Genomic DNA, 20,228 nt, shown 5'->3' on the forward strand with positions numbered 1-20,228 from the left:
TAAAACAAAGAACTGCGGATGCTGGAGAGCTTTGGAACAATCAAAAACAGAAACTACTGGAGAAACTCAACTTTCCAAGTTAACATTCCAAGATCAGTACGACTGTTTTTCATTTCTTGTGGCTTAATAGACATGTGAATCAGCAGTAGGAGCATTGGTTATCTGCTTCTGAGATGTACCCAGGGATGGAAGGGCCTCCAAAAGAGGCATGAAAAGAGAAACATATGCACCCTGACTAAAAAAAGCAATCATCTTGCTGGTGTATTGTGGTTTGATATGATTGAATGTTATTACTACACCTCATTGGGGCATTGCACTGAAAATTGAGACTTACTATTCCCAGTCATTATGTAGTTAGCAATTTTATAAAAGCACATAAAGTACCTGACCTTAAGACTAAAGTTGACAGAAAGCATGAAGCAGGCTTCTGCACTTGACAAGAATTACTGTTTGGTTCAAATAAATAGATTCTAACCACAGGGAATTGTCGACAAGTAACTCTACTGGCTAAAAATCCAACCACTTTAGAAAACTGCCCTTACACGCACACAGATACTTGCACAGACACACACACAGACACAGACACACACAGACACACACACACACAGATACGTGCACACACACATACTCACACGGACACTCACATAGACACACACTCACACAGACACACAGATGTGCACGCACACGCACACAGGCACACACAAGCACACATACACTCAGGCACACACACGCACACACAGACACAAAAAATAGGTATCATTAGGGGGTGACATTGTGGCTCAATGGTTAATACTGCTGTCTCACAGTGCCAGGGACCCAGGTTCAATTCCACCCTCAAGCGACTGTCTGTGAGGAGTTTGCATATTATCCCCATGTCTACATGGGTCTCCTCCCACAGTCTAACAACGTGCAGATTTGGTGAACTGGCCATGCTAAATTGCCCATAGTGTTCTGGGATGTGTAGATTAGGTGGGTTATAGGGGAATGGGTCTGGGTGGGATGCTCTGAGGGTCAGTGTGGACTTGTTGGGCTGTAGGGATTTGATGATGATGAATGGGAGGGAAAGCAGTTCAATGGTCCTTATCTATAGCATTCACTGAGATGGCCCTTTTTACTTGTCTGAATGTGCTGCTCCTCAAATTTCCATCTCCAAGTACTTTCATTTCTGCACAGGAGGCAAAGAATGACTGGTTCACACTTCTAAAGTCTCTGACTTATTGGTCTACAGCAACTGTTGAGGGAAATAAACTGGCTATCTTCAGGCTTCAGGTGTTCCTATTGTAGAGAAAAGGACAGCACCTTCCTTTCTGGAGGTCTGACCTAAATATTCAATCCCAATAGCTGTTTAGCTACCTCAAGTCAATCGTATAATTACTGGCAGACAGAAAACCTTTGTCATCAACAGTGGGTCACCATTCCCCAAACAAATCAACAAATTGTTACCAGCAAAATCCCTACTTTTATACACCCCTTGGCTCTAGTATATCTCCAGACTTCCCCCACTGTTGTAACAGTTATGCAAACAGCACCTACGAAAGTTCAGCAATCCTTTCCAAAATCTTTAGTTTTAGAACATTACTTTTCCAATTTCACACCACAACTAAAAATGCAGAAAATAAAAAGTTATGACACTATCCTTTGTCAACCCAATGAATATACCCACATTCACTCATCTCACCACCATGAATAGTTAACACATATGCACAGATACAATTAGGCAACCCATATAATATACTTATATGGAAGAAAATATAGATACATTTTGTTTTCTAATTTTTTTTACGCTGACATGAACAAACAGTGCACTGAACCATGTAGTTTATTTGGCTGTGAGGTACATTGAGATTTTTGTAGAGATTCACGTGGTAAGACCCAGCAAGATTTCTCACTGTATTTTACTAAGTGCGCCTCATTAGCTACCTACTCCATCTCTGCGGTGTGCATTGCGTCTACTTCTAGCCCCATCTTGCCACATGCCACTCCCCGAACAAATCACCAATCACAGATATATGCTGAGAGACTGATGTCCCTTTTGCCGGTGCCAACTTTAAGAGCCTATTGTTCACCCAGAAGAGTCCTCTCAGTCTGGAGCTGCATAGCTCATTTCCTGACAGTTGTCCTAGGCAAACAGGGGCATATTGGCATCCTCTTTGCAGGCCCTAGAGGTCCTGCTGAACAGGGTAGTGCAGATATGGGAGGGCCTGTTTTACCAGGACCAGCAGTGGAGGACAGAACACCAGACCGTGTCACTCCGGTCTAAGGATATAACCTAGTTCAGTGCAGTCTCAGCCATCTGGAGGATTGCCTAGCAATGCAGTAAGAACTCTACCAGTGTAAATGCCACTATCTAATTTCTGATAACTCATACTCACTTCATCTCTGTGACTGTTCCCACAGAACACCAAGGCTTATGTTCTATCACTCTCACTACTGTCTGCAATACCTTCCCCACTTGCTGTCATCACTGCACCACCACCCCCCACCATAAGTTTCTGTCAATGGAATCTCACCCATGTTACAAAGTGCTCACATATGTATAATTTCTATACATAGAAAATATGTGCCCACTCACACACGTTCGTATAAATACAACATATAAATGCTTACACACTTAAATTCACATAGGCAGTGCACCTGGGCTCTCAACTTCAAATCTTCAAGTGTGCACTCAATATCAAACACAGACACCTACCAGCAGTGTGATTTATGTGTTCTGATCATGTAAACACATTGGTATAGTTACAGACCTTTGCATTTCATTTGATAAAACTCTGAATAATACTTTAGATGCACAATTATATTTGTTTATTTTGTGATTCCTTCAGAGGGGTGTTTCTTCCAGTAGCTCATCTTTTAATGCACCATTCTATTCAATGAAAGGAAATTCCATCCCAACCCCATAACAGATAGACTCCCTAAGTGAGGAGAATCTGTCTTATGATGTAGCTGTTCCATAAAATAAACATCTGAAATGTCAATGATTGTTGTGTACAGAATATTTTTGAAAGTGAAACCATGTGTTGCCCACAGCTGTTGATACTATTTATTTGGTGTGGTACTTCTAACTACCTTAATATGCCCTTTTTGTTCCAAACACTGATTTTCTCCACCAGCTCTATTCTGAAGTCATCAATATTTTGGTAGGATACACACAACCTGCAATGCCTAGCCTGAATGTCTGCTCATGAGGAAGGTTATTGATGATAAATCCAAGGGTACCATTGCTGACCCTGATTCTGTCCATAGTTGAATGGCAACAGGAAACCTAGTCATGCTTCACTTTCCTTACCTGCACTTGTGCCTCCTGTGGCCCCAGACCAAAACAGATTAAACACAATTTGTATAGCTCAGCTACTCGCTGGTTGAAACTCAAAAGCTGTTGTGTTACAGGAGTGCTGCTGTCAGCAGTCATCGTGTTCTGCTGGTAAAAAGATATTGTCACTGCTGCATTGCAGGGAACATGACAAATAGTTTGGGCACACTGCACTTTCATAAACGCCAATGTGATAATGACTGGGAAATCTGTCTTTGTGACACTGACGGAGGGATAGGTTACCAGAATGAGCCTGCTCATCTTCAAACTAATGCCACAAGATCTTTTACAACCAGCCAAGCTGACAGTTTGGATGTCGGTTTAACATCTCATGACAACATCTCCAACAGTGTCGTGCTCCGTGAGTACAGCACCAGACTGTTGGCATTGACTTTTGTGCTCAAGCCTTGGAATGAGTCTTCAACTGGAACCTTCTGACACAGAGAAGAAAGTGCTGCCAGCTGAGACAGAGCTGAGACGCAATGATCACCCTGTCACATAGGTGACTATCAAAGTACCAAATACACAATGACCCAGACCTAGGGATTGTGCTTTGTTGATTAAACATTTCACTTTGTTGGAATGGTTTCTCCCTCTTGATTGCTGGAGACTGTCAGGTGACAGTGGCACAGGGAGAGTTTGCTTGTAGATGAATGATGGGACCAACAACAATATCTAGTTATAAGCTTTGAATGCATAAACAATGATTTGCCATTGGTGCTTGTCTTTCTCAGACTGACAATAGTACCTCAACCAAAAGCAACTGTTACAGAGTATTTGCTCATGTCTAGGTATGTAATCTTAGAAGGCACTGCAATGAATATACCAGCAAATTATGAAATCCCTTGTACTGATATTCTGTCAGGAACAAGCAAGAGTTTGGTTGGCTGGGTTGTTGGTTTGCTGCTTCATCAATGGCAGCTAGATTTGAATCCCACCTAATCTCTACTGTCAGATGTTTAGGGTCTGTGAAAACTGCCAGCAAAAATTGGTTCTGTCTTCAGGAGGCAGAGATTGCAGTAACAAGGCATATCAACGCAATGGTGGAAATCTAATCATTGCTGTTCCTCAAGTCAGAGAACAAAAGCTCTACTAAACTACATTGTCAGAATTAATGAAAGCTGGAACATTCAAGTTTAAGGAGAGAAGTGCAAGGGACATAACTTGTCTCAAAAAGAAACATTAGTAGGAATGCATCAGTGAGATCCTTTTATGTAGCAGGTTTAACTTCATAAAATGTACCACTTCACAGGAGTATTGCCAAAGCAGATTTGACATCAAGCCCCACATAGGCTGATAAAGCAGAAAACTGTATCAAAGGAGTCAGGTCTTAAGGAGTGATTTGAAAGAGGATAAAGTGGCCTATAGACAGCATAGTTTAGGGAGAAAATAGCAGAACATAAGGCCTTGGCAGAGAAAGACATGTCCATCTGTTGTGGAGAAATGAAAATTGGGAGGTAGAAGAGGCCAGAATTGTGATTTCAGAGATCTTGGAGGGCTGGAAGAGGATTAGAGGTGGGGAGGCGGAAAGTCAGGAAGAGACTTAAAATCGAGAATGGAATTGGAAAATCAGGATGTTGTCAGATCCTTCTTCCCTCCTACGCATTGCATCAATGCCAGCCAAGGATGGTGATGCACCATTGAGAATCAAATATAAAAGCACAATGATATCACATTGAAACAATGAATGGATGAGTAATCACCAACTATTTAAAGATAGGCATTGCATCTATAAGATCAGCATAGCATCAGAAAAGATCTAACAACCAGCTCTTTAATGAAACACTTTTTTAAAATAGCCTTGGCATTACTGTACAAAGGGCTTACTCTTCTGTCTTTATTCTATGAGTTATTTTTGAGTGAAGAGCAGTTACGAGGCCAGGCAGCATCAGAGGAGCAGAAAAGCTGATGTTTCAGATCGAGACCCTTCTTTAGAAATTTCTGAAGAAGGGCCCCGACCCAAAACGTCAGCATTTCTGCTCCTCTGATGCTGCCTGGCCTGCTGTGTTCCTTCAGCTTCACACTGTGTTATCTCAGACTCCAGCATCAGCAGTTCTTACTGTCTTATAAATACATAGCCTATTTCTTAATTTAAGAAGCAGCATGCAGTACCTTGTTATTGGAATGAGTGAATCACTTTCCTTCATGAATGCATTTTAAAGTACAAATAGATCACGTTCATATATCACCTGTTAAAGTGTAGACCCTCATAACTTAATCTTTACTCTGGCTGTTTATTTGCCCTTTATGCAGAGTATTTCAAGGCACAACCACGTCCAGCAACATAAGTAGTTTACATTTACACTTAGGAATTTTATTTTGCTACAGGAGAAGAAGTTGATTGTTTAGTGAGTATCTAATAAGTGAGTAAGTTTTATTCCAATCGTAATGTTCAACATAGTACAGCAACTGGTTTAAGGTTAATAAATGATATCAAATTACAACTGAATATAAAATTGAAGAAAATGATTAAGCAGTAATTACAAAACAGAATGAATATAACGATGAGCATCATATCACAATTGCATCATGTGGGAGTTCCTGAATGGCAGTTTAGTATGGAGCAAACAAGTCTGTGACAAGTGTTTGGAGTTCAAGCAACTTTGGCTCAGAGTTTACAAGCTAGAGCTATGCAAAGAAGGTTCTGCTTCATCAGGCACTGGTACTAGCACTGGGGAATGTGAGATCTGTGCTGACAACACAGTCTCCCCCTGCAACTGTACTGGGACCAGTGTTCTTGCCGACTGCAAAACAAGGAAAGTGGAGAGGACTTTAAATTAGTTAAGAGGGAAAGGGATCAAATTTGGTAAAATGCAGTAAATTGAAGAGTAGAGCCAAAACTGAAGAGGTATTAAGTTTTTGGAAATGATAAATAGAAAGGAAAGGATAGAGTATGAATCTAAGAGTCAACTAGTAGGTAAGACTAGAACTTACAAATGATAAAAGTAAAGAACCTATATCTGAATACATGTAAAATTTGAAAAAAAAAAGAACTAAAAGCATGTATAGAAAGGAGCTAGTACAATCTGATGGCTATTAAAAAGACTTACCTTTAGGTCGGCACGGATTAGAACCTGAATCTGAAGGGTACGGTACATTTCAGAATGACTGGAAACTTAGTTGTGAGGGTATGAAAACAAAACTCGCAAAAGTGAATGAGCAGATTAGGTTAAAAGATGGATCAATAGAAACGCATTGGTACACATTTAAGGGTATACTTCAAATACACAGAATAGATCCATTCGAACAAGTAAGAAAAGCTCCAAGAGAAGGACACACCGTCCATGGATTGCTGGAAATATTAAAGATGTATCAACCTAAAAGAAAAAGCATTTAATTGAGTAAGTTCAGGTGAAAGATCAGAAGATTGTTCAGAATATAGAAAATAGCAATGACCAAAAACTAACGAGGAAGCAGAAAACTGGCCAGAAATACAAAAACAGATAGTAGAAGGTTTTATAATTATTTAAAGAAGAAGAGTTAACAAAATGAATATTGCTCCTACAGATTGTGAGATTAGGAAATTAAGGAATGGCAGATGAATAGAACGGGTATCTACATCTCCCAGCTATTCACAATATATCGTAATGATTTAGATAAGGGAATGAAATATAACTTACTTGCAGAAGATACCAAGTTGGGTGGGAGGGTGCCCTGTGACGAGGATGGTGAGACCCTTCAGCATGATCTCGACAGGTTGGGTGAGTGGGCAAATCAGTGGCAGGTGCAGTACAATTTGATAAATGTGAGGTCATTCACTTCAGAAGCAAAAACAAGAAGGCAGATTACTACCTGAATTTATGTAACCTGGGAGAAGGGAGTGTACAATGGGACTTGGGTGTCCTTGTGCACCAGTTGCTGAAGGTAAGCGTGCAGGTACAGCAGATGGTAATGAAGGCAAAAGGTATGTTGGCCTTCATTGCGAAAAGTTTCTTGTACAGGAGCAGGGATGTGTTGTTGCAGTTGTACAGGGCGTTGGTGAGACCACACCTGAAGTACTGTGTGCAATTTTGGTCTCCTTTTCTGAGAAAGGGTGCTCTTGCCCTCGAGGGAGTGCTGCGAAGGTTTACCAGGCTGATTCTGGGGATGGCAAGTCTGACATATGAGGAGAGATTGATGAGGTTGGGATTGTTTTCGCTAGAGTTCAGATGAATGAGGGGGATGTTCCCAATGGTGGGTGTGTCCAGAACAAGGGGTCACATATGAGGATTTGTGGTTGACCATTTAGGATGGAGATTGGAAGACATTTCTTCACCCAAAGAGTGCTGAGCCCACAGAATTCATTGCTATAGGAAGTAGTTGATACCAAAACATTGAATGTATTCAAGGCATGACCAAATATAGCACTTGGGGCGAATGGGATCAAAGGTCATGGGGAGAAAGCAGGATTTGGCTATTGAGTTGTACAATCAGCCATGATCATGAAGAATGGCAAAGCAGGCTCAAAGGGCCGAATGGCCTCCTGCTGCTCCTACCTTCTATGTTCCTATGTTTTGATCCTTCATGATGGAGGACACAAGTAACATCCCAGAAGTAGTAAATCAGGAAATGGAGGGTGGGAGGAATTCAGGAAGATCCCAATTAACGGAGCAGTGGTGCTGAGTAAATTGTTGTAGCTATGGGCTAACAACTGCCATTGCCCTATTAGACTTCATCTTGGCATCTTAAAACAACTGTTCAGTAAGTTGGTTGAACGTTGGGACAGGAGTAGGCCTTTCAGCCTTTCAACCTGTTCCACCATTCAACGAGATCTTGATTTGAGGCCTAAGTCCACATAGCTGCCTTTGGCCCATATCCCTTTAAACCTCTGGTTAACTAAAACTTATCTAGCTCAGATTTAAAATTAACTGATCCAGCACCCACTGCCATTTGTGGAAGAGTGTTCTAAATATTAACCAGCTTTTGTGTGTCAAAGTACTTCCTAACATCTCTCCTGAACCATCTGGCCCTGATTCTCAAATTGTGCTCCCTCATTCTAGAACCCTCAACCAATGGAAATAGTTTCTCTTTATCGACCCTATCTTGTCCTCTTGATATCTTGAAGACTTCAATCAAATTACCCCTTAACCTTCTAAATTATAGAGAACTTAGCTCGGGTCGAATAGTTTTGTGAACAAGTAATCATATTTGCTCAACCTTTTGGGGCTCTGTTAATGAAGTGGTGCACACTGAGAATAAAGGGGAAATGATTTATGTAAATTTGAGGAAAGTGTTTATAAGGTGCACCAAAGATTGTTTCAGAAAATAAAAGCTAATGGGTGTAAGGTGTAACATGTTGGCATGGATAGAAGGATGTCTGTCTTACAGGAAGCAGCCTGTAGGAGTAAATGTTCAGCTTGGCAAGATGTAGCAAGTGGTGTGATGCAGGAGTCAGTGCTGGGACCTCAGATTTTTAAAATAATTTATTCACCTAACTTAAATGAATGGACAGAGGGCATGGTTCCCCATTTTTGCTGATGACACAAAAATTGGTTGAATGTAAGTTGTTGAAAGGGCACAAACAGACTTCAAATAGATATACATTGGTTAAGTGAGTAGGCAAAAGATGTGGCAAATGGAGTATAATGTGGAAAATATGAAATTGTCCATTTTTGCAGGAAGAATAAAAAAGAAGCATATTTTCCAAATGGTGAGCGATTACAGAGCTTTGGCCTACAAAGAGACCTGAATGTCCTTATCTATGAACCACAAAAGGTTAGTGTCCGTGTGCAACCAGTAATTCGGAAAGTGAATGGAATGTTACGGTTTATTGTGAAGGAAATTGTATACAAAAGTAGGGTGCTTATACTTCAGTTACAGTTCAGTTACTGTAATTGGAGTATTGTGCACGGTATTGGTCACCTTATTTAAGAAAGTATGTACATGTGTTGGAAGTAGTCCAGCAAAGGTTTACTAGACTAATACTTGGAATGGGAGAGGATTGTCTTATAAGGAAAGGTTGGAGAGGCTGGGCTTGTATCCACTGAGGACAACTGACTTGAATGAAATGTATAAAACTCCTAGAGATCTTGATAGGGTAGATGTGGAGAAGATATTTCATCTGGAAGGAGAATCCAGAAGTAAGAGTCTCTTTTTTAAGCAAAGAAAATGATGGGTATTCATTTAAAATAGAGATGAGGAGAAAAATGTTCTCTTTGGGGGCCATGAGCATTTGAAACTCTCTTCCTGAAAAGATGATAAAATATTCTGATTGAGTAAAAGGCTGAAAGGTTACTGGGACAGATGGGAATGCAGATGTGATGTTACAATCAGACATTTAAGACGCTTCTTGACAGATTTATGAATAGGCAGGGAATAGAGGGATAGTAGAGGCAAAAGGTTTTTAGTTTAAAAGGGCATCATGTATCTGTACAGTCTTGTGGGCCAAAGGGCCTGTTCCTGTGCTGTTCTGTTCTTTGTACCTTTCTTTGTATCTGATCAGCCATGATCTTATCGAATGGCAGAGCAGGCTCAGGCGCCTCAATGGCCTAACTCTGCTCCTTGTTTGGATGTTCCTAAGCTGAACACCTTGGCAATTCCAAAACTTGCCCTACAATTTCTAATTCTGCTTGTGGCAGCCATGCAGAAATGTCAGCATTTATGTCTCTTGTGAACCTGATCTCCCCGTGTGATAAAAGTCAACTGACAGCAGAAACAACAAACAGAGTTCGTCCAACAGCACCCTCTGTGGTAGAACCACAGTTGTAGCTCAACAACAGTCAAGCTCAAGTGGATTTATTGCTGTGATGCTAAGCATTTGGCAGTGGCCATATTGGAGTTTTCCATAACCTAGTCTGTCCCTTCTCATCGATTTTTCTAATCCTTAGCCTGTGGAGAACTCATCAGTTGTGACAAAAATGAGCCTGATAACTTCATCTGTTATGGCAAACATGGCAGTTTTGTTTAAGGTCAATTCAACAGGTTTAGCTACAAGAAATGGTATCCAAGAGATTTGAGATCAGTTTTGAACATCACCCAAAACCACTTATTACTAAAGATCATGGGAAATAAGAACAGGAGTAGGCCATTCAGCTCTTTGAGTCTGTTGTACCATTAATAGGTTTACCATTGACCCACACTCCCTTTGTCAATTTTCCTGCCCTTAGCTTATAACCCATGATTCCCTGACTGATCAATAATTTATCTATCTCGGCTTAAAAAATCCACAAGGATTCTGCCCCTGTAGCTGTCTGTGGCAAGGAGTTCCAAAGACTCTCGACCCTCTGACAGAAGAAATTTTGTTCAGTCTTGGCTCTTAATGATTTTGGTTACAATGCTACAAGAATGAAAAGAAAATGCCATCCTATTCAAAGGCCAGGGATCAAATTGAATTACCAATCTTCTATGTTATCTCATGTTGAGAGTCAGAGATTATGTTGCTGTGAAATCAATTTAACCTGGTCCATCTGCGTGAACTGAAAGGCACAGGTTCAAAATGACCAAACTTCAAGTACAAACTATTGAAAATTAGAGCTCTGTATGAATAAGGCAGGTGCAATGTTAACCCATTCCTTCACAGAGGAGCTGGATCAATGTCAGTCTAGACACAGGATTGAAATTTATAAAATATGCGTTGATTGAGATCATCATTTGGACCATGGAGATGTACCTGTACTGTGGTATGCTGAGGGAATAGAAACAGATACTATCTATAGAACATATTAGGCAGAATTAACATTATAGAGGTATGAGAATGAATGAAAATTCAGGAACTCTGAGAACCTTTGCCAATCAAAGGATTTTTTTGGCAACCTTGACCTGGGAATTGAATGTGTGGCTTACCATCCATGATAGAACAGATTTTAGATTCTTTTTTGGAGTCCATGATTTGGGATACGACTAAAAAAATGTGGTCTATGTTTGGTTGGTAGAGCTATGGGTTCCATATGTGGGCAAGAGAGATTGTATTCGCAGAGAGATTGAAGAAGCAAACTACTTAAATAATGTAACATTATTAAAAAGCAATTCAATTAACTTATTAAAATTGACGTTTCCACTTTCTTAAGACCCATTCCTGACAAGTATAAAACAAAAGGCTTCAAGATCACATCCCTTTTGACATTGTTAAAGGTTCGCACTATCAAGCGTTTAGATTTATAATTTAGGCAGCGGCCATTGCTCTGCAAGCAGTGTCCCACAGCTAATGTAAATTGTATGGCCAATATATTTGTTTTCTTGGTATATTGTTAGTTGTTCACCAAATGGTGATAGAGGACTCTTCCCTGATGCTCAATGAAGAATTGGATGGTACCTTCTCAGCTTAATGTTTCAACTGAGGAAGAAAAAAATTGTGCGTTAGAATGAATGCTAATCAAGGTTATACACAATAAAAACATTTATATAAGCACTTCACACAACTGTTAGCAAGAAATTTGACATCAAGTCACATAATGTTAGACAGTTAGACAGGTGACTGAAAGCTTGGTCAATGATGTGTTTTAAGAAATATCGCAGAAGGGACAGAAAGAAAGGTTTAAGGATGGGATTCCAGACAATCCAGTACAAGTTGATATATAATACATAGAACAATACATAATTGATAATAACTTTGAGTGTGAGATTTTGCTGCTTTATGTAATCTGCAATGCAAAACCAAATGTATTATATGATTTTGAGCACCCATTCTCACACATCCTGTCAAATTTGAACTTAACACTATTGATAATTTAGTAATTAGTTTTTTTAAAGAAAAATGTTTATGAAGTCTTTTGTTTAGTAGTTAAAAATAATTCTGTCTAAGTAGAAAAGAAGTGTTGACACTTAATACTGCAGAGGAGACGGGGAAATGGCAAAATCAGCAGAGAATGCAGTCGAAATGACTGGGTAAAGAAAGGAGGTTTTCACAGTGGCATGATTAATCTGTGTGGAAGAAAGTTTGTATCACATGGCTGAGTTTGTAAAATGTTGCAGTATACATTACGTAGAACTTACAATACCATTTGACACACTTTATCCATGCTGGGTGTGTTTAAGCTCTGTACAAGCCTATTCTTCTGGATGTGAGTTTGCTCACTGAGCTGGAAGGGAAACCAATGCCATCCGACAGAGTGCCACCCGCGAACAGCTGTACTTCCTGCACGAATGCCTAAGGAAACAGGTACTAACCTTCCAGCTCAGCGAGCAAACTCACATCCAGAACCTCAACCTGAGCTACAAATCTTCTCAAAACTCGCTAGCCTATTCTTCTTCATTCACCCCTCCATTTCCATGGCTACTGCTCTAAATCCTTTCGTAATCTTTAGAGACTTCTATCAGGTCACATCCCCCAGTCTTCTCTTTATTCTTTGCCATTAACGTTGAATGGAGCTTCTACTGTAGTTAGACATATTGATGATCTGAACAGAATGCTAAACAAGATTATGTGCTGCTGGGAGAGAATGCCGAGTAGATTTTCCCCAAGGATGAAGTAATCCGGAGATGTAGAGATATTAAATAAACTGGACCTGTTCTGCCCAGAACAATGATAAGTCACACCATTGCTGTATAAAAGTTTGAGGGGTTTTGATATCATGGATAAATTGAAATTATTTCCACCAGCAGACAGTTTGATAACCAAGCAAAGATTTTAAGATAATTAGCTTTAAAAAAATCTGCTATGATCTGAACTGAATTTCTTGGACTAGGTTTTCATTTAGGTGTCAGGATCCTGATGTCAGGCATGTATAGATTTCTTGAGCCCATCTCTTCTTTCAGTGTACATAATGCTGTAACCTTCCCAAACATATGTTGTACATCACTGTAAGGCATTCAGGTGCCAACATGGAAGCACGTTAGGAAGCACCTCAGTCTTGTAGGTAGAAACTGAAAGGTTCCAAAGTAGGGATGGAGGAGAAGTTCCATCGCAGACCTATTCATCAAAGTGGCTACATAGCCATTGATTCCCACAGCCCCATCATCGGGCCTTGGAGCCTCTTGCTCAGATGAGCTGGTTGATCCAACGTTGACACAAAAATTTCTTCCGAATGGAGTATGCAGCCAACCCTGTTCCCAACTCATCCCAGAGGTAGGAATGCATAGCGGAGCCTTCTACTGCCCTCTACTATTGCAGACCTTCCAACACCTAATCAAAGCAGAAATATTAAATTAAGTTTTATGTTCCTCAGGTTAATTTTGGAAACCCTAATTAATTTCCAATTCTTCTGAGTTGACACATTATTTATAGCTTCGTCAATATATTTATATCAAGTTCACATGTGCATTATGTAAACAGCGCTATTTATCAGCCTGAGTTCTCAGGATGGACAATTTTTTTTGTTCCACTACATTGCCACTCAGTGGAAATGTTACATTTTCAAGAGTAAAAAGACTTCCGGAGGTAGAAAATTTTTACAATTTTTAACGTCTCATTGGTCATATCTTCTGGTGAGCTGTTTCACGTTATTGACCTTTTATTTGAGTCTCTTTGTCAACTGACAAAGTTTGGGGAAAATTTTCACCTATTCTGACTGAAGCTAACATTCTTTGGCAATCAAAGGTGACCTATTCTGAAATTTTCCATATGCTCCTTTTTTTAGTTAGCTTCGCCTGTCTATCAATTGCTGAAAAACACCTGCAATGAACGGTGCTACTTTGCTTATGATCCTGTACCCAAGGGTTTCCTACAAATAGTCCTTTGTAATCCTCAGTCATTTATTCAAGAGATTATGTATTACTTTTCTTCAATTTCAGTAGTCATTCATCATCCATTTCCAATCATTTTCTCGATGTCAGTAAATTGTTCTACAGAACTATTTTGAAGGAGATGAGGTGAATGCTCCATGGTGTTGTGGTCAGTATTTATATTCAATTAGCATTACTAAAGGGGCAGTTTAGGTTTTTATTACATTGCTGGTGAAGCACACTAATAGATTCCGAGTCGGTATATGAAATAAACCAAGACACACAAGTTTTATTTGTGGAGAAAGCCCTATTGACTTGATCAGTCTCTCAGCTCTCTTCCCACACCCGATTGTCACAGGTATTCCCTATTTATATGTGTTTAATATCCATCACCTCTTTCTCCCAACCCTAATAATCACATTAACAGACATTAGCTATGGGATTGAGAAGGAAATCACATGGGACCATGCTGATTTGTTTCTTACATTATAAATGGTGGCTTCATTTCAGAAGTTCTTCATTGGATACTCTGAGGTTATTGGGTGATATAAAATACAAGGCCCTTCTTCCTCTGAACTGTCTTGAAGTGTAAATGTCATCCATCTCTGCCTCTCTACCTTGCTAGCCTCCTTTAAGTTGCTTGCTGGATTCCTCACTTTTTACAAAGAATTTGGTCATCTTTTATAGTTTCCTGTCATTAGGCTCCATACCCTATTTTTTCTTTCAAAATGTCTTTGTGCATTGTCCATTGAAAATGAAACTGTTTGAAAGAAGGACACTGATTTCAAATTCTGTGAACTGGACTTCAGCTTGAGATGTTGTCCTTGTTAAGATGAGGAGCAAGACGGGAGATGAAAGTAGGACAAGTCTTTGTTTATTTCCTCCTGGGAACTGGGCATCATTGCTAGGGCCAGCAACTATGACCAACCCTAATTGACCTGGAGAAAGTTGTGGTGATTGTAGTGACTTGTACATTTCACGAAGAGTACAGGCAATGCAGCTTATTTTGCATCATGCCGAGTTCTGTTTATCTTTTGAAAACTCCAAAAAAAAAGCTGTGCCTTAAGCTGAACAGAAAAGTTGGTGTTTGGCTCTGGGCCTCTGTCCAGGGCCAGCATTGAATATTTACACTAGAGTTGAGTATTCCAGCAGTATGCGTGGGTAGCACATTGCACATGGGCTTCTCATTTTAAATAGGGTTTTTCTTTGTCAAGAGCCAAAGTAACATGAATTGAAAAACAGCAGAAAGTAGTAAGACACATGAAAATAAAAGGCAGCGATGTGTTTATGAATTTCTAGACACAAAAGTGCGCAAGTTATTTGTATCACCTGCCTAATGTTTAGCTTATCCATCATTGGACATCGGGTCATCAAGATGTCAGTTTGAAGTAACTCTCGTCTCCTGCGCTGGAATTGTGGCTTGCTGATAGAAGTCAGTATTTCAGTACATGCTCCTGACTGGTTGATACTTCAGTATCTGCAGCCTCATTAGGGGTTGTAATCCTTCAGGTTCCGTTCACTGATTGTGGGACATTGAAACACGGAGGCTGAGTGGTGAAGTTGGCAATATGGCTGACAATCAAAGAGGCAGGAAGGGCATCATCATCCAAGTCACTCAACAGCTTGCGCGACTGTTTGCTTCTTTCAACAGCGACACAAATTGAAATAATGAAACTCCAGCAGCGCACAATTATCCTGGGTCAATACTTTTCCCTCAACTGACATCAATAGAAACCAGTGATCTGGTCATTATCACACATCGGTTTGTTTGAGGTTGTTGTGCTTAAATTGGCCACTGTGTTTCCAAAGTTACAAAACAAGACAGGATTTCAAAAATTTTTCTGAAGGAGGGTTCGAACCCAAAACGTCAACTTTCCTGCTCCTCTGATACTGCCTGGCCTGCTGTGTTCCTCCAGCTCCAAACTGTGTTTTCTCGGCATTTCAAAGATACTTTGTTAGCTGTGACTTGGACCATCCTGATCCGCCCCTCTCCCTCCCTCCCACTGCTGGTAACAGAATCTCCATTTGCTTTTTATCCTTTCTCATTCAGCACCTCCCCCTTTTTCTGCTGTTCTGTATCCATCTGTACAAGCTTACTCAAAACCCGAAATGTCAACCTTTCCTGCTCCTCTGATGCTGCTTGGCCTGCTGTGTTCATCCAGCTTCTCACCGTGATATCTCAGATTCTCCAGCATCGGCAGTTCCTACTATCTCTTACTCAAAACCCATCTTTTTAATGTGCATATAACTCTCCTAACATGGTCTATTATCAGTTACTGTCATTTTCTCTCTGTAAACTACATTGAATATTTTTATTTCTTCAAAAGGACAATATATAATGCAAGCTATTTTCTGTGAAAGGGAACAACTGAGAGGGGGTGTCTAGGGATATCCAGCCATACAGCCGAAGTTAACCTTGACAGTAGGAAAAAAGGAATATAGACTTTCGTTAGTTTGCTTGTAAATGTGACATTTGAGAGTTCTTTACCCAAATAGTGACCAAAGCTTGCAATGCATTGGACAGGAGCATAGCGGAAGCAAAATCCATGGATACTGTGATGGAGAGCTGTTGTTTCTGGAATGATGAGGGAAAAGCACTCTATTCTGATAAAAGAATTATAACAATGCTCTGTAGCTAGTGACAGAAACACTCGAGTACTTGCAGATATGTGCTAATCTATTTGTGTTATCACGCTCAGGTATCCACTATTCCATCTGTAAAATTGTACCCCAAACTGGAATTCTACCCAATCATGTCTAGCTATATCTTGTTGCGTCTCTACAATCACGTCTAAATATCTGCTATATTGGCTGTTTGATCACTCCCAGATATTTAGTGTTCCATTGTACAATCAATCCCATAAATCCACTAATCTCTCTGTATAATCATTCCCAGATGCCTGCTTTTGCACCTGCACATTCACTCTCATATACCTGCTATTCTGGCTGTTTAATCACTCCCAGATATCTGCGATTTCATCTGTACAATCACATCCACATATCTATTGTTGCACCCATACAATTGTTCCTGGATGTCCGTTGTTCCATCTTTATCAACATTCCAAAATATCTGCTATTCCACCTGTATCATCATACCTTGATATTTGTTGTTACACCTGTATGTTCACTTTCAGCTATCTGCTTTTCTGGTTGTTAAATAATTCCCAGATATCTGCTATTCCACCTGTATCATCATTCCCAGAAATCTGCTCTTCCATCTGTTTCATCACTCCTGGATATCTGCTCTCCCATCTGTACAATCGCACCTCGATCTCTGCTCTTCCATCTGTACAATCAAACTCAGATATCTGTTATTCTGGCTGTTAAATCACTCCCAGATATCCGCTATTCCATTTGTATCATCATTCCCAGACATATGCTTTTTTGACTGTATAATTATTCCCGGATAACTGCTATTCCTCCGTGGTTGCAACAGTATTTATGAAAGGCGTACAATGTGTTTGAAGTTTACGGAGTCCTGCTGCTTATGAATGGGAATCCTGCTGAATATTTTATAAGTATTCAGTATTTCCTTAAAATACTCACAGATGTACATTAATAAAACCATGAAACCATAATTCATGTTTAACAGTATCTGGGACTGGTTAAAAATAAAACATATGGCTTTTCCAATAACTTATTGCATGATGACACTGAGTGATGTGGGACAGAGCCAAACCAACATGGAAGTCCCTGCGTTCTGTGCTTAGGAAGTAACATTGAGCCATGTTTTCTCTACAAAGTGGGATAGCACAAGTCAGGAAATTGCTCATCTTGGCAGAGGCACTTCAGTTTAAAGTGGCTCATCATACACAATTTTTACTGCTGTAGGTGTGTGGGTATGGGCCTGCTAAACCTCAAAAACAAATCATAGGCAAAAACAGGGATGTGTGAGTGCTGAGGCCCACTGGTTAGAAAGTTTCCCCTAAGTTCTCTGGAACTTTGTTTCAATTGTAATAATGCAGTGTAACCCTCACTCCTCATCTCTTTCACCCTCTCTCATTCTTCATTGTGCCTCATGATCTCATTGCTAACTCAATATCAACTCATGCTTTTTTTATATCCATTTACTTGGAATGCATAAATGACATAACTAATGAGTCAATGAATATTAATGATGAATGTAAAACTGCTTAGAAAAAGAAAACACAAATGTTCTTTGAAAAATCTGTTGCTACAATCCTATAAAAATGTCAATCAGACAGGCAACCAAAGTAAAAGAGGCTTTAAACAATTCACACTGTGGCACATTATTATGTATATATTTATGTATATATCATGAATGCATTTAGTATACTGTTATGGAATTCTGTCCCTACTGGCATTGTGGGTCATGTAGCAGTTCAAAGAGGCAGCTAACCTATCATCTTCTCAAGGGCAACGATGGACAGGCAATTACTGCTGGCTAGGCCAATGATGCTCACGTCCCACAGGTAAAGAAAGAAATAGAATGTACATCAAGTACATGGGCATGGAAGAGTCATGGAATAAGAATGAGTTAGCATGTAAAGTATGAGGACCCATAGGGAGTGTTTGGGGGATTTGTGTTGACATTGAATTGACATGAAGAATGTGTCTAGGTGGCCTGGGTAGGACATTTTGACCTTACCATACAATTATTTCCCATTGTCATTCTATGATTCCTTTTATCGCTATTCATTTGTGGGATGTGGGCGTCGCTGACCAGGTGAATATTTCTTGCTCGTTCCCTAGTTGCCCTTGAGAAGGTGGTGGTGAGCTGCCTTCTTGAACTACTGCAGTCCTCCTGCTGTGGGTTGACCCACAATGCTATTAGAGAGAGAATTCCAGGATTTTGACCCAGCAACGGTGAAGGAACAGCAATATATTCCCAAGTCATGATGGTGAGTGACTTTGAGGGAAAGTTTGAGGTGGTGGTGTTCCCATATATCTGCTGCCTTGTCCTAGATGGAGGTGGTCTTGGGTTTGGAAGGTGCTGTCTAAAGATCTTTGGTGAATTTCTACAGTGCATCTTATAGATAGTACACAGTGCTGCTGATACTGAGTGTCGGTAGTGGAGGGAGTGAATGCTTGTGAATGTAATGCCAATCAAGTGGGCTGTTTGTCCTGGATGGTGTCACGCTTCTTGAATGTTGTTGGGGCTGCACTCATCCAGGCAGGTGGATTTACAACTCCCGTGAGGGGCTGTGAACCATGCCTCGTTAAGAAGCTGGCCTGAATTCAGGGAAATTTCAGGAAATTTCAGCCAACCCAACAATGGACCCTTCAGGTGGGACATGCAGAGCGCGGGCTTGGCATTCATACCATCAATCTCTCCAGTGAAATTTACCAGCACTGGGAAAGAGAACAGGTATCTGGAGTCAATCTCCGCAAGCATTCTTAAATGGTTCCAGAGAGGCCCTGACTAAAATCCAGTCCATCATATTTACTGCTTACATTAATTTTTTACACCTGACATCTGTCATATGAACACTCTATACATGATGTGACAAGTATCTGCAGGGTACATGGAGAGCAAACATTTCTCATTCATTACACTGCAACAACCAAGAACCAAACACAAAGGGGTTCGAGGAATTAAACCACCCAAAGAAACTGAGGACACATGATGATAATAAATGCAGAATGAATAAAGAAGAAAAGTGAGGAGCTCTTTGGGGCAGTGGCAGTGTATTTTCCAGACCGCCTGGGTTCAAGCCTCAGTTATTTCAGAGGCATGTCATAACACATCTTAGTAGGCTGATTAAAAAGCCTAGAGAGCAAGAGCTATCAATTTCTTCAACTGAAACAATGGAATTATTCAGTGATTTCCAACAATGTTTAAAGCTGCCATCTTTTCAAAAATGCAGCATTCGCAGGAATGCAGGGTGAACAAGACTATTTGGAATATTCCTTTAAAGAGCTCTCGCGGGAATGGCAGTCTCCTGCTGTGCTATGTCATTCTATGACCTTAAATGCTGAAGAAACCTGAGGACTTGCTGCTGCATATGATGTAACAAAAAAGCCAAATTTATAACTTTGCGAGAAAATGATTAAACTGGTCCATGAAATAGGTTTTCCTCCATGTGGAAAGCTTCTAGTATTCTTTGATAGTAGGAACTGCCGATGCTGGAGAAGCTGAGATAACAATGTGTAGAGCTGGATGAACACAGCAGGCCAAGCAGCATCAAAGGAGCATTACACTGTGGAGCAGGAAAGCTGACGTTTCGGGTCTGGACCCTTCAGAAATTAAAAGACCCTGCTCCTCTGATGCTAATTGGCATTCTGTGTTCATCCAGCTCTACACCTTGTTATCTCTGTTATTCCAATATTCTTTGCTGTCTGAAGCCTGTGTCTGTCTGAATCCACCCATCACTAC

At 40.3% G+C, this 20,228-nt stretch overlaps 1 protein-coding gene across 3 annotated transcripts in view; it reads left to right on the forward strand.

The window, feature by feature from the left end:
- The window catches only part of LOC125465021 (transcription factor HIVEP3), a 365,357-nt gene that overhangs the window by 195,441 nt on the left and 149,688 nt on the right, over nucleotides 1-20,228 (forward strand). For 2 of the 3 annotated variants that reach the window (XM_048558059.2, XM_059654309.1), the window contains exon 4: nucleotides 8,911-9,007. The exons of the other annotated variant lie outside the window; for it this stretch is intronic. The gene's annotated coding sequence lies outside the window, so the exon portion shown is untranslated. The remainder of the gene's footprint in view (nucleotides 1-8,910; nucleotides 9,008-20,228) is intronic. 3 annotated transcript variants of the gene reach the window in all.

The sequence above is a fragment of the Stegostoma tigrinum genome, chromosome 24 (genome assembly GCF_030684315.1).
Source record: "Stegostoma tigrinum isolate sSteTig4 chromosome 24, sSteTig4.hap1, whole genome shotgun sequence".
NCBI classification, from domain to species: Eukaryota; Metazoa; Chordata; class Chondrichthyes; order Orectolobiformes; family Stegostomatidae; genus Stegostoma; species Stegostoma tigrinum.